Below are 10,037 nucleotides of genomic sequence, written 5' to 3' on the forward strand. Positions count from 1 at the left end.
GCAATGGCGCGATCTCGGCTCACCGCAACCTCCGCCTCCTGGGTTCAGGCAATTCTCCTGCCTCAGCCTCCTGAGTAGCTGGGATTACAGGCACGCACCACCATGCCCAGCTAATGTTTTTGTATTTTTTTTTTTAGTAGAGACGGGGTTTCACCATGTTGACCAGGATGGTCTCGATCTCTTGACCTCGTGATCCACCCGCCTCGGCCTCCCAAAGTGCTGGGATTACAGGCTTGAGCCACCGCGCCCGGCCCCTTTACCCAGTTTTATTCTTTCTCCTTTTCCCACTGGACATATTGTCTAATAACACACTATATAACTTATTTATGCATTGATTGTCTGTGTTTCCTCACTATAGTGTGAGGGCCCCAAGGGGAGGAAATTTGGGGGAGTCTATTTTGTCTACTGATCGTTGCAGTGCCTAGAATAGTCCCTCCACATACTAGGTGCTGATAAACATTTGTTGAATGAATAAATGAATAAATGAGTAGAATCAGACATCTAATGCCCATCTTAAAGTAGGGATGTACCTAAGTCATCCAAGACAAAAATGGGTTTTGCCGTCTTGTTCTAAAACTCTCCAGGACCCAGACTGCACACACATCCTTTATTAAGCCAATTCCAGATTATCATCACACCTTCTCCTTTTTTTTTTTTTTTTTTGAGACGGAGTTTCTCTCTTGTTACCCAGGCTGGAGTGCAATGGCGCGATCTCGGCTCACCGCAACCTCCGCCTCCTGGGTTCAGGCAATTCTCCTGCCTCAGCCTCCTGGGTAGCTGGGATTACAAGCACTCGCCACCACGCCCAGCTGATTTTTTGTATTTTTAGTAGAGACGGGGTTTCACCATGTTGACCAGGATGGTCTCGATCTCTTGACCTCGTGATCCACCCGCCTCGGCCTCCCAAAGTGCTGGGATTACAGGTGTGAGCCACCGCGCCCGGCCTTGATTTTTTGTATTTTTAGTAGAGACGGGGTTTCACCATGTTGACCAGGATGGTCTCGATCTCTTGACCTCGTGATCCACCCGCCTCGGCCTCCCAAAGTGCTGGGATTACAGGTTTGAGCCACCGCGCCCGGCACCTTCTCCTTAAATGTGATCTTCAGTTTATTTCTGGTAATATTTAAATGAAGTAAATATGCCAACAAGCAATGACTGAAGAAGACTATTTCTGTATGTCCTCATCAACTTCTCCAAGGTTACCATGACCATATTGCTGTGATTCATTCCTTTCTTCTTCTCCCACTTTTGGATCTGTCCTCATTGCCCATCCTTTCACTCTTTCCAATACCCTGTCTGTAGTCTCATTCACTCTACCAATGTGATCCCCAAATCTTTATCATTGATTCTACATCTATTCTTCCAGCTTTCATTGTATATTTTCTAGGCCTACTCAGATGGTTCCATGAGAATGCTTCATTGGTACCTACCAGTAAACAGGTTGTAATTTAAACTCCTCACCCTACCCTTGAGACCGGCTTTTTCTGATTTCCTACTTCCATTGGGCAATCAAATCCTGGAATTCTCTTTGACTCGCCTCCCTAAACGGGATCCACCCTCTCCTTTGCAACTAATTTAGTCAGTTGCCAAATCTTTCATTCTTTCTTGAATCTGCTCTCACTTTCTCTACTGCTAACACCTCATATCAGACTCCTTGCTGGGTTCCCAACTCCAAACCATTTTAGACAATCAAGCTAATTATAATTTTTCTAAAGTACAACTCTGATTTTGTTGCTCTCTTGCTCAGGAACTCTCAACAGCTCCCCATTATCTACTTAACAAAGTACCAATTCCATACCATGGTATTCAAGATCCTTTAAGAATTGTTTCTAACCTTCTGTGTCAATCTTGTGTTCCATTACTTCCCAACGTAATTTCAGTCCTAAAATCAACCCCACATGTTCTCCCATACATACGATGCACTTCCTTGTTTCTGTGCCCTGACTCACACTTTCCCCACTAGACATCTCACTTCTTCTATGAAGGAAAAAAGAAACACACCATATCAATGGTAAAAATTCATTTCCTTCCCTATTGAGTCCCACTCCTATTAAGTTTCTTATAATTCCAGGAAGGTTCTAACCATTTTCAGGCATGCCCTCAAACACATACATTTATAACCATATATAATAAAATCGTTGCACCAGTTCTGCAACTTGCTTTTTGTTCAATTAATAAAATTTGTGCATTTTTCTACTCAAGCACGTAGATTAACCACATTCTTTTTAACAGTTGCATAGTGGTCTATTGAATGGATATACCATAATTCATGTAAAAAGTTCTCTGTTGATGGACATGTAATTTCACCCAGGTTGGTGTACAGTGGCACGATCATAGCTCACTGCAGCCTTTATCTCCCACACTCCAGCAATCCTCCACCTCCAGCTCCCAAAACACTGGGATTATAGACATAAGCCACCATGCCTGGTCTCCAGATTTTTTTTTTTTTTTTAATCTTAAGCAGTGCTGGCTGGACATAGTGGCTCATGCCTGTAATCCCAGCACTTTGAAAGGCCAAGGCGGGTGGATTACTTGAGATCAGGAGTTCGAGATCACCCTAGCCAACATGGTGAAACCCCGTCTCTACCAGAAAAAAAAAAAAAAAATTAGCTGGGCCTGGTGATGCATGTCTGTAATCCCAGCTACTTGGGATTACTGCAGTACCGCAGTAAACATCCTTGTATATTTTTCTTTTTCTTTGCATACTTGCGCAGATCTGCAGGACAAATTCCTCAAAGTAGCATTACACTCAGGAGGCTGAGGCATGCTGACGTTCAGAAATGTCCAGCTCTACACACACCTTTCGCCCTTCTTTTCGGGGTCGTCGGCAGCTCGCCCCCGCCAGCGACTGGCGTCCCCACCCCGGCTGGGAGCGCCAGGTCCAGAGGGAAACACGGCAGCGCGCGGCCCCCTTAAGGCTGCGGGCGGCGCGTGCCCACAGGCCTTTCAAATGGACCAATAAAAGGCCGATGGGCGGTCCGTCGAGGACCAATAAAGAACGAGGACACTGCAGGGTGTGCGGCGGCCCAAGCGGTTTCAAACGGCTTAGAGCAGGCCCCTTGGTTCTGACCCGGCTGAGGTGAGTGGTCGGTGGGCCTGCCCCACCCACGAGGCCCTCGAGGGCAGGTATCGCGCGCGTAGAGCGGCCTCTGGGTCCCGGGGGTGGGTGGGGTCTTCAGACGCGCGCCTCCCTTGCCCCACGAACCCGGCAGGTCTGAGGCGGCGAAGCGGGGCGGAGGCCGGGAGACCTGCGGCGGGCAGGGCGGGGGGCGTGGGCGCTCGTGTGCGGCGGAGGCCGGGGTTGGGCTCCTGGTGGCCAGAGCGCGCCGCAGCGGGGCGCCGGAGGCAGCGCCCGGGGGGCGCGGGTGGCGCAGGGCCGCGCCTGGCAGCTGTGATGTACCCGGACCAGGGCGGGGGCCCGGAGAGCCGCCCTGCTGGAGTGCTCCTCGCGTAATTGTCAAGTGAATGAATAAGTAAGAGCCTCCTAGGGCTGTGGTGGTTGAGAAGGGCCTTGTCGTCTCGGAGCGTGACGAGAACAGCGGTACCGCGGCCTGGCCGCACACCTGTGTCCCCTGCCGGCTTGCTGCGATGTGAACGATTCCGATCATCCTCCACCCCGCCCTTAACGTTTGTTTGGCTTTCACTCTCTCAAGGTGTCGGGAGCGTTCAGGTGTCCTTCCAGCCCTGGAGATGTCGGGGAACCAATACAATAGCCAGCAATGTGGGGTTCAGCAGGCCTTGCTACTTTAAGGACGGGGCTCAGTGAACTGGATTCTTACTTTTGAGCTCTCCTCTACTAGTTGTAATGGTGGTCATTGTTGGGCAGGATTGAAATGCATTCCGTTCTGTTTCTTGGATAGAAAATGGTGAAAGGGATGTTGCCAGAGTGGCTAGTGTGTGTTAGAAAATATATTCGTGTTGATGAATCTTAACAATGAGTTTTTCATTCAGCATCAATAGAAGTTGAAGTGGTTTTTGCAGAACTTGCCCCAAATTTATGCATGGCTCTAATTTAATTCTCATGGGACCAGGGCATCAAATCTTGGCCCAGAAATGCTGCCTGTCTTATGCATAATTATAGTAATTGAAAGCTCATTTTTAGAAAGGTGAGCTCCTCCTTCCTCCATTTTCATCACCCTGAAAAGTCCTTCTTTGACCTAAAGAGCCAATAAATGAAGCTAAGAATCTTTTGAAACTTTAAGAAATTGTAAAGGATTTTTGACTTAAGTGACTGGACAAACTAATGCTTTTATAAACTTTAGTGATATAAAGGTAAAAGCAATTTATTTTGCCAGTGTAAGTTAAATCTAGTTGATAAACTCATGCAAAAAAATTTTTAAATACATTTAAATACTGCTCACTGAGGCAATGGCAAGCAAAGATATTCCATAACAATTAACATGCTTTTTACTTTATTGTCCATTACTTTAAAGTCTTGATCAGCTTTGAATTATGAACAGTGGTGTGTGGTAATTCCATCGCACGTTTCTACAACTAACGGTTCAGTTTTAGCAGCAGCTGTTTTTCTGTTGTTTTTTTTTTTTTTCTTTTACCAGTTTATTGTAAAGGATGCTAGAAAGGATACAGGTGAAGAGAGGCATAGGTCTAGTAGGTGTGAGAGAAGGGTGTGGAGCTCTCACATTAAGTATGTTTGAATATACCAACTCTCTTGTCAACTTTTATCTTAATTCCATCAACCCTTTTCTTTTTTCTTTTCTTTTTTTTTTTTTGAGACGGAGTCTCACTCTGTTGCCCGGGCTGGAGTGTAGTGGCACCATCTCGGCTCACTGCAACCTCCACCTCCTAGGTTCAAGGGATTCTCCCACCTCAGCCTCCCAAGTAGCTGGGACTATTGGTGCGTACCACGACGTCCAGCTAATTTTTTGTATTTTTAGTAGAGACAGGGTTTCACCATGTTGGGCAAGCTGGTCTCGAACTCCTGATCTCAAGTGATTCGCCCGCCTCGGATTCCCAAAGTGCTGGAATTACAGGGGTGAGCCACCACATCCAGCCAACCCTCACTTTTCTAACTGGAGCTTCCATTAGGACCTGATCAAGAGGTTTTGTTTTTGCAATTCTAGGTAGGGAAAGTGTTCCCCAGCCAGACATAATATCCATTCCTATAAAACATTTACGTATAGGAGACACAGCTTCCAACTTTCATAGTTGTGTCAACACGTTTTTGTGTTCTCTCTTTTTTTTTTTTTTTTTGAGATCAGATCTCACTCTGTCGCCCTGGCTGCAGTACAGTGCTGCAGTTATGGCTCACTGCAGCCTCGACCTCCAGGGCTCAGGTGGTCCTCCCATCTCAGCCTCTGAGCAGCTGGGACTACAGGTGTGCATCACCATGCCTGGCAAATTTTTAAATTTTTTGTAGCAATGAGGATTCGCCTTGTTGCCCAGCCTGGTCTTGAATTCCTGGGGTCAAGGGGTCCTTCTGTCTTGGCCTCCCAAAATGCTGGGGTTACAGGTGTCAACCAGTATGACTGGCCTTCTCTTAATATAGTTGTAGCCCTCTTCAGGGCTTCACAAATGGCTCTTGGTACCACTGTGCCTGGGGCTTCTTTATGATGGAGTCCCAGGAATTTCTCTTCACCACTCCCTGACCATTTTACCTACTTGTATACAGAAGACTTGGGGTGCCCAGCCAAGAGACACTTGCCTATTTGTCAGTTTTTTGTTTTTTTGAGATGAAGTCTTGCTCTGTCACCAGGCTGGAGTGCAGTGGTGCAGTTTCGGCTCACTGCAACATCTGCCTCCTGGGTTCAAGTGATTCCCCTGCCTCAGCCTCCTGAGTAGCTGGGACTACAGGCGCGTGCCTTTACACCCAACAAATTTTTTTGTATTTTAGTAGAGACAGGATTTCACCATATTGGCCAGGGTGGTCTCGATCTCGTGACCTCATGATCCGCCTGCCTCGGCTTCCCAAAGTCTTGGGATTACAGGTGTGAGCCACCACACTTGGCCTGTCAGTCTTTATCTTTCTGACTCATCTGCCTATTGCCCTATCAATTTCAGATTAGATTTCTCATTATAATCTGCCTCCTAACTTAGAATTTCTCCAAACTGAGGTAAATATGGCAAACCTGTTTGGAACCCGTTAATATTGGGAGACTACCAGGGGCTCCCTTTGGCACCCACGCTAGTCTTGAACTCCTGGGCTCATGTGATCATCCATCCTAGTCCTCCCAAAGTGCTGGGATTACGGGCATGAGCCACCACACCCTGCTACCTTATTTCTTAATAACCATTTAAAATTTTCCACCTTCCGTGATGAATCCATTTGCCCTCTGTCTCACTGTTCTGTTAGCCTAATGGTTTTATTAGCATCTGTAAGACCCATGAGAGGAAACAGACAGCACATTTGGTAAGGCTTCTCGAACTGTCTTTTGATTTTGCGGCGATAAGGTTATCCACATTAAGGAGTCCACCCTTAACCACAGCATTTACCATGACCTGGGTAGTGGGCATATTTAGAGGGTAAATGTCCTAGTCATCATAAAGCCATTTTCACATGGCTTGCATATGAAGCATCAGTGGCTTTATCTGGATCTGGGGTGTTCCACCTGGCATTTGTAGGTAGAATCAGACTGTTCTCCTCAAGAAGCTGATGATACTAATGTACAAAATGAAACTTCTTTCACATTGTAGCCCCTGGTTTCAATGGTTCCTTGGTTTTGCAGACCACTTTCTTCCTTACCAGAGGTCTTAGAAGATTTTTCGCTTGTCCCAGCATAAATTTTTCCCTTGGGGGACAGATTTGAGGCTAGTGGCCTAAGCTCACACACTTACTGAAATCTGAGCTTGATCTAGCAGGAAGGGCCAACCCACCACTCTCTTAATTTCATTTTAGCTGTTACAGATAACAATAACCAAGGGATTTAACATTTCACTTCTTTTTTTTTGTTTTGTTTTTTTGAGACGGAGTTTCGCTCTTGTTACCCAGGCTGGAGTGCAATGGCGTGATCTCGGCTCACCGCAACCTCCGCCTCCTGGGTTCAGGCAATTCTCCTGCCTCAGCCTCCTGAGTAGCTGGGACTACAGGCACGCGCCACCATGCCCAGCTAATTTTTTGTAGTTTTAGTAGAGACGGGGTTTCACCATGTTGACCAGGATGGTCTCGATCTCTTGACCTCGTGATCCACCCGCCTCGGCCTCCCAAAGTGCTGGGATTACAGGCTTGAGCCACTGCGCCCGGCCCTTCTTTTTTTTTTTAAGACGGAGTTTCACTCTTGTTACCCAGGCTGGAGTGCAATGGCGCGATCTCGGCTCACCACAGCCTCCACCTCCTGGGTTCAGGCAATTCTCCTGCCCCAACCTCCTGAGTAGCTGGGATTACAGGCACGCCACCATGCCCAGCTAATGTTTTGTATTTTTAGTAGAGACGGGGTTTCACATTTCACTTCTTAAATACTAATTTGCATCTCCTCGTGTATCCCGTGAACCAACTCTCAGGCACTTGGATCCATCTGTAGATTACATGATTAACTTTTTTTTGAGACACAGTCTCACTCTGTAGCCCAGGCTGGAGTGCAGTGGCGTGATCTCGGCTCACTACAATCTCCATCTCCTGGGTTCAAGCAATTCTCCTGCCTTAGCCTCTTGAGTAGTTGGGACTATAGGTGCGTGCCACCATGCCCAGCTAATTTATTTTTATTTTTTAGTAGAGACAGGGTTTCACCATGTTAGCCAGAATGGTTTAGATCTCTTGACCTCATAATCCACCCACCTCAGCCTCCCAAAGTGTTGGGATTACAGTCGTGAGCCACTGCGCTGGCTCCATAGATAACTTTTACCTTTAGTAATTGATGACAGCACAGCTTTGGCTCCTTGCCATAAGTGATCACTTGGCCACTCAGGAATCAAAAATTCTTTGTCCCCTATCCTTTTATCCTTTTTCTTCCCAAACCATCTGTGTCTGTGAGCCAAAGTCATTCTAGCAAACCCCAATTCTGACAATTTAGAATAACAAACTTTAATGTTTATCTTATACGTTTATACTGTAGAATATATCTGTGACCTCAGATATGTGGGGGCTTTTCCCCACATGCCAAGCAAGTAGTTCTTGAGCAGTGGACACCACCTGTGTGTCCTCTAATTCAGTTCAATTCTAACACTTTTTTTTTTTTTTTTTTTTTTGAGAGAGTCGCTCTGTCACCCAGGCTGGAGTGCAGTGGCGTGATCTTGGCTCACTGCAACCTCCGCCTCCTGGGTTCAAGCCATTCTCCTGCCTCAGCCTCCTGAGTAGCTGGGATTACAAGCACCTGCCACCATGCCCAGCTAATTTTTTGTGTTTTTAGTAGAGACAATTTTTCCATGTTGGCCAGGCTAGTCTCGAATTTCTGACCTCAGGGACTTCAGGTGATCTGCCCGCCTCAGCCTCCCAAAGTGTTAGGATTACAGGTATGAGCCACTGTGCCTGGCCAATTCTGACACTATCTGGAGGTAGTGTCAGATCCCAGATTGAGGGTTTAGTCCCACAAGACTGCCCCCAACTCAGATGCCAGTTTGAAGCCCCAGGTTTTTTTTTTAACGTGTCCTTCTGCAGACTGACTATATAAATGTGCATTCCTATAACCCTCCTCCTTGGGTTTGATTAATTTGTTAGAGCTGTTCACAGAACTCAGGAAAACACATTTTCCAGCCAGTTTATTATAAAGGATATTGCAAAGGATACAGATGAAGAGCTATATAGGGGAGGTATGAGGGAAGAAGCATGGAGCTTCCATGCCCTCTCTGGGCACACTGTGCTCCAGAGACCAGCATGTGTTCAGCTCTCAGCTGTTGCAGCAGCAAAGTTTTAATTCTAATAAATTTGAGTACCTTAATATTATGAACCCTGTTCAAGGTTTTTGGTAAGCAATTAAAAATAATAAACTTCTTTAACAGTGCCTTAGAATAAGTGTTAAAAATTTTGACAGGGAATGAATATGTTAGGGTAAAGTCAGGCTCTCTTATGCTCCTTTAATGGGGTCTTATTTATTCATTGAATAGATATTGAGATTGATGCTTAATGTTTGTTACACATTGTTCTAAATTCAGGGAATACACTGGTGAACCAGAAAAAGACAAAGGCCCTGACCTAACGGAGTGTGACAGTTTTATCTCTCAAAACAATTTACTGTAGCAAATCATAGTTTCTGTAATCCCTCTAGGCTCAGCTCTGGTCCTTGAATAAAATACATGCCCAGATACTTTCACTAGCAGTAGCTAACATGTATTGAATGCCTACTGGGTCCCACAGTTTATTTATTTATTTTTTTTTGAGACGGAGTCTCGCTCTTGTTACCCAGGCTGGAGTGCAATGGCGCGATCTCGGCTCACCGCAACCTCCGCCTCCTGGGTTCAGGCAATTCTCCTGCCTCAGCCTCCTGAGTAGCTGGGATTACAGGCATGCACCACCATGCCCAGCTAATTTTTTGTATTTTTAGTTGTTTTGGATTTTTTTAGTAGAGACGGGGTTTCACCATGTTGACCAGGATGGTCTCAATCTCTTGACCTCGTGATCCACCTGCCTCGGCCTCCCAAAGTGCTGGGATTACAGGCTTGAGCCACCGCGCCCGGCCTAGCCTCACAGTGTTTTACAGATGAGGAAACTGAGTCTTAAAGAGGCTGTGCAACTTGCTTAAAATCATAGAACGAAGTGATAGAACCTGAATTTGAACCCAAGTTAGTCTGTCTCTAGGGCCTTTGCTCTTGTCTTAACCTATGCTTGTACTATGTGAAGTAGGGATCTATAGGAGAATTCAGGAGCAATTTCTGGGTACAATTCCCCCAGCCCCTTTAAAAAAAGTACTTCTACCAGAGATATGATGAAATATGAATGACAGGCATGATAGTTTTTAGAGGGAAGATGCGGCAATGAAGAATAACATTTACCATATGGGAGATGGACAACTGTGGCAGTGGTGGGGGTTAGCTAAAGGGATACATAAAATTGAGTTCTTAATCTAATTAGGATTGATGGATTCTTGGTAGTCAATGTTGGAGAGTTTTAAGGTTTTTTTTTTTTTTTTTTTTTTTTTTTTTTTTTTTTG

At 45.9% G+C, this 10,037-nt stretch overlaps 1 protein-coding gene across 2 annotated transcripts in view; it reads left to right on the plus strand.

Moving 5' to 3' along the window:
- Positions 1-2,980: 2,980 nt before the first annotated feature.
- Positions 2,981-10,037, plus strand: part of CKAP5 (cytoskeleton associated protein 5) — a 110,289-nt gene continuing 103,232 nt past the window's right edge. For both annotated transcript variants that reach the window (XM_032283405.1, XM_032283407.1), the window contains exon 1: positions 2,981-3,079. The gene's annotated coding sequence lies outside the window, so the exon portion shown is untranslated. The remainder of the gene's footprint in view (positions 3,080-10,037) is intronic.

The sequence above is a fragment of the Sapajus apella genome, unplaced genomic scaffold (assembly GCF_009761245.1).
Source record: "Sapajus apella isolate SASKATOON/1434 unplaced genomic scaffold, GSC_monkey_1.0 scaffold14, whole genome shotgun sequence".
Classification (NCBI taxonomy): domain Eukaryota; kingdom Metazoa; phylum Chordata; class Mammalia; order Primates; family Cebidae; genus Sapajus; species Sapajus apella.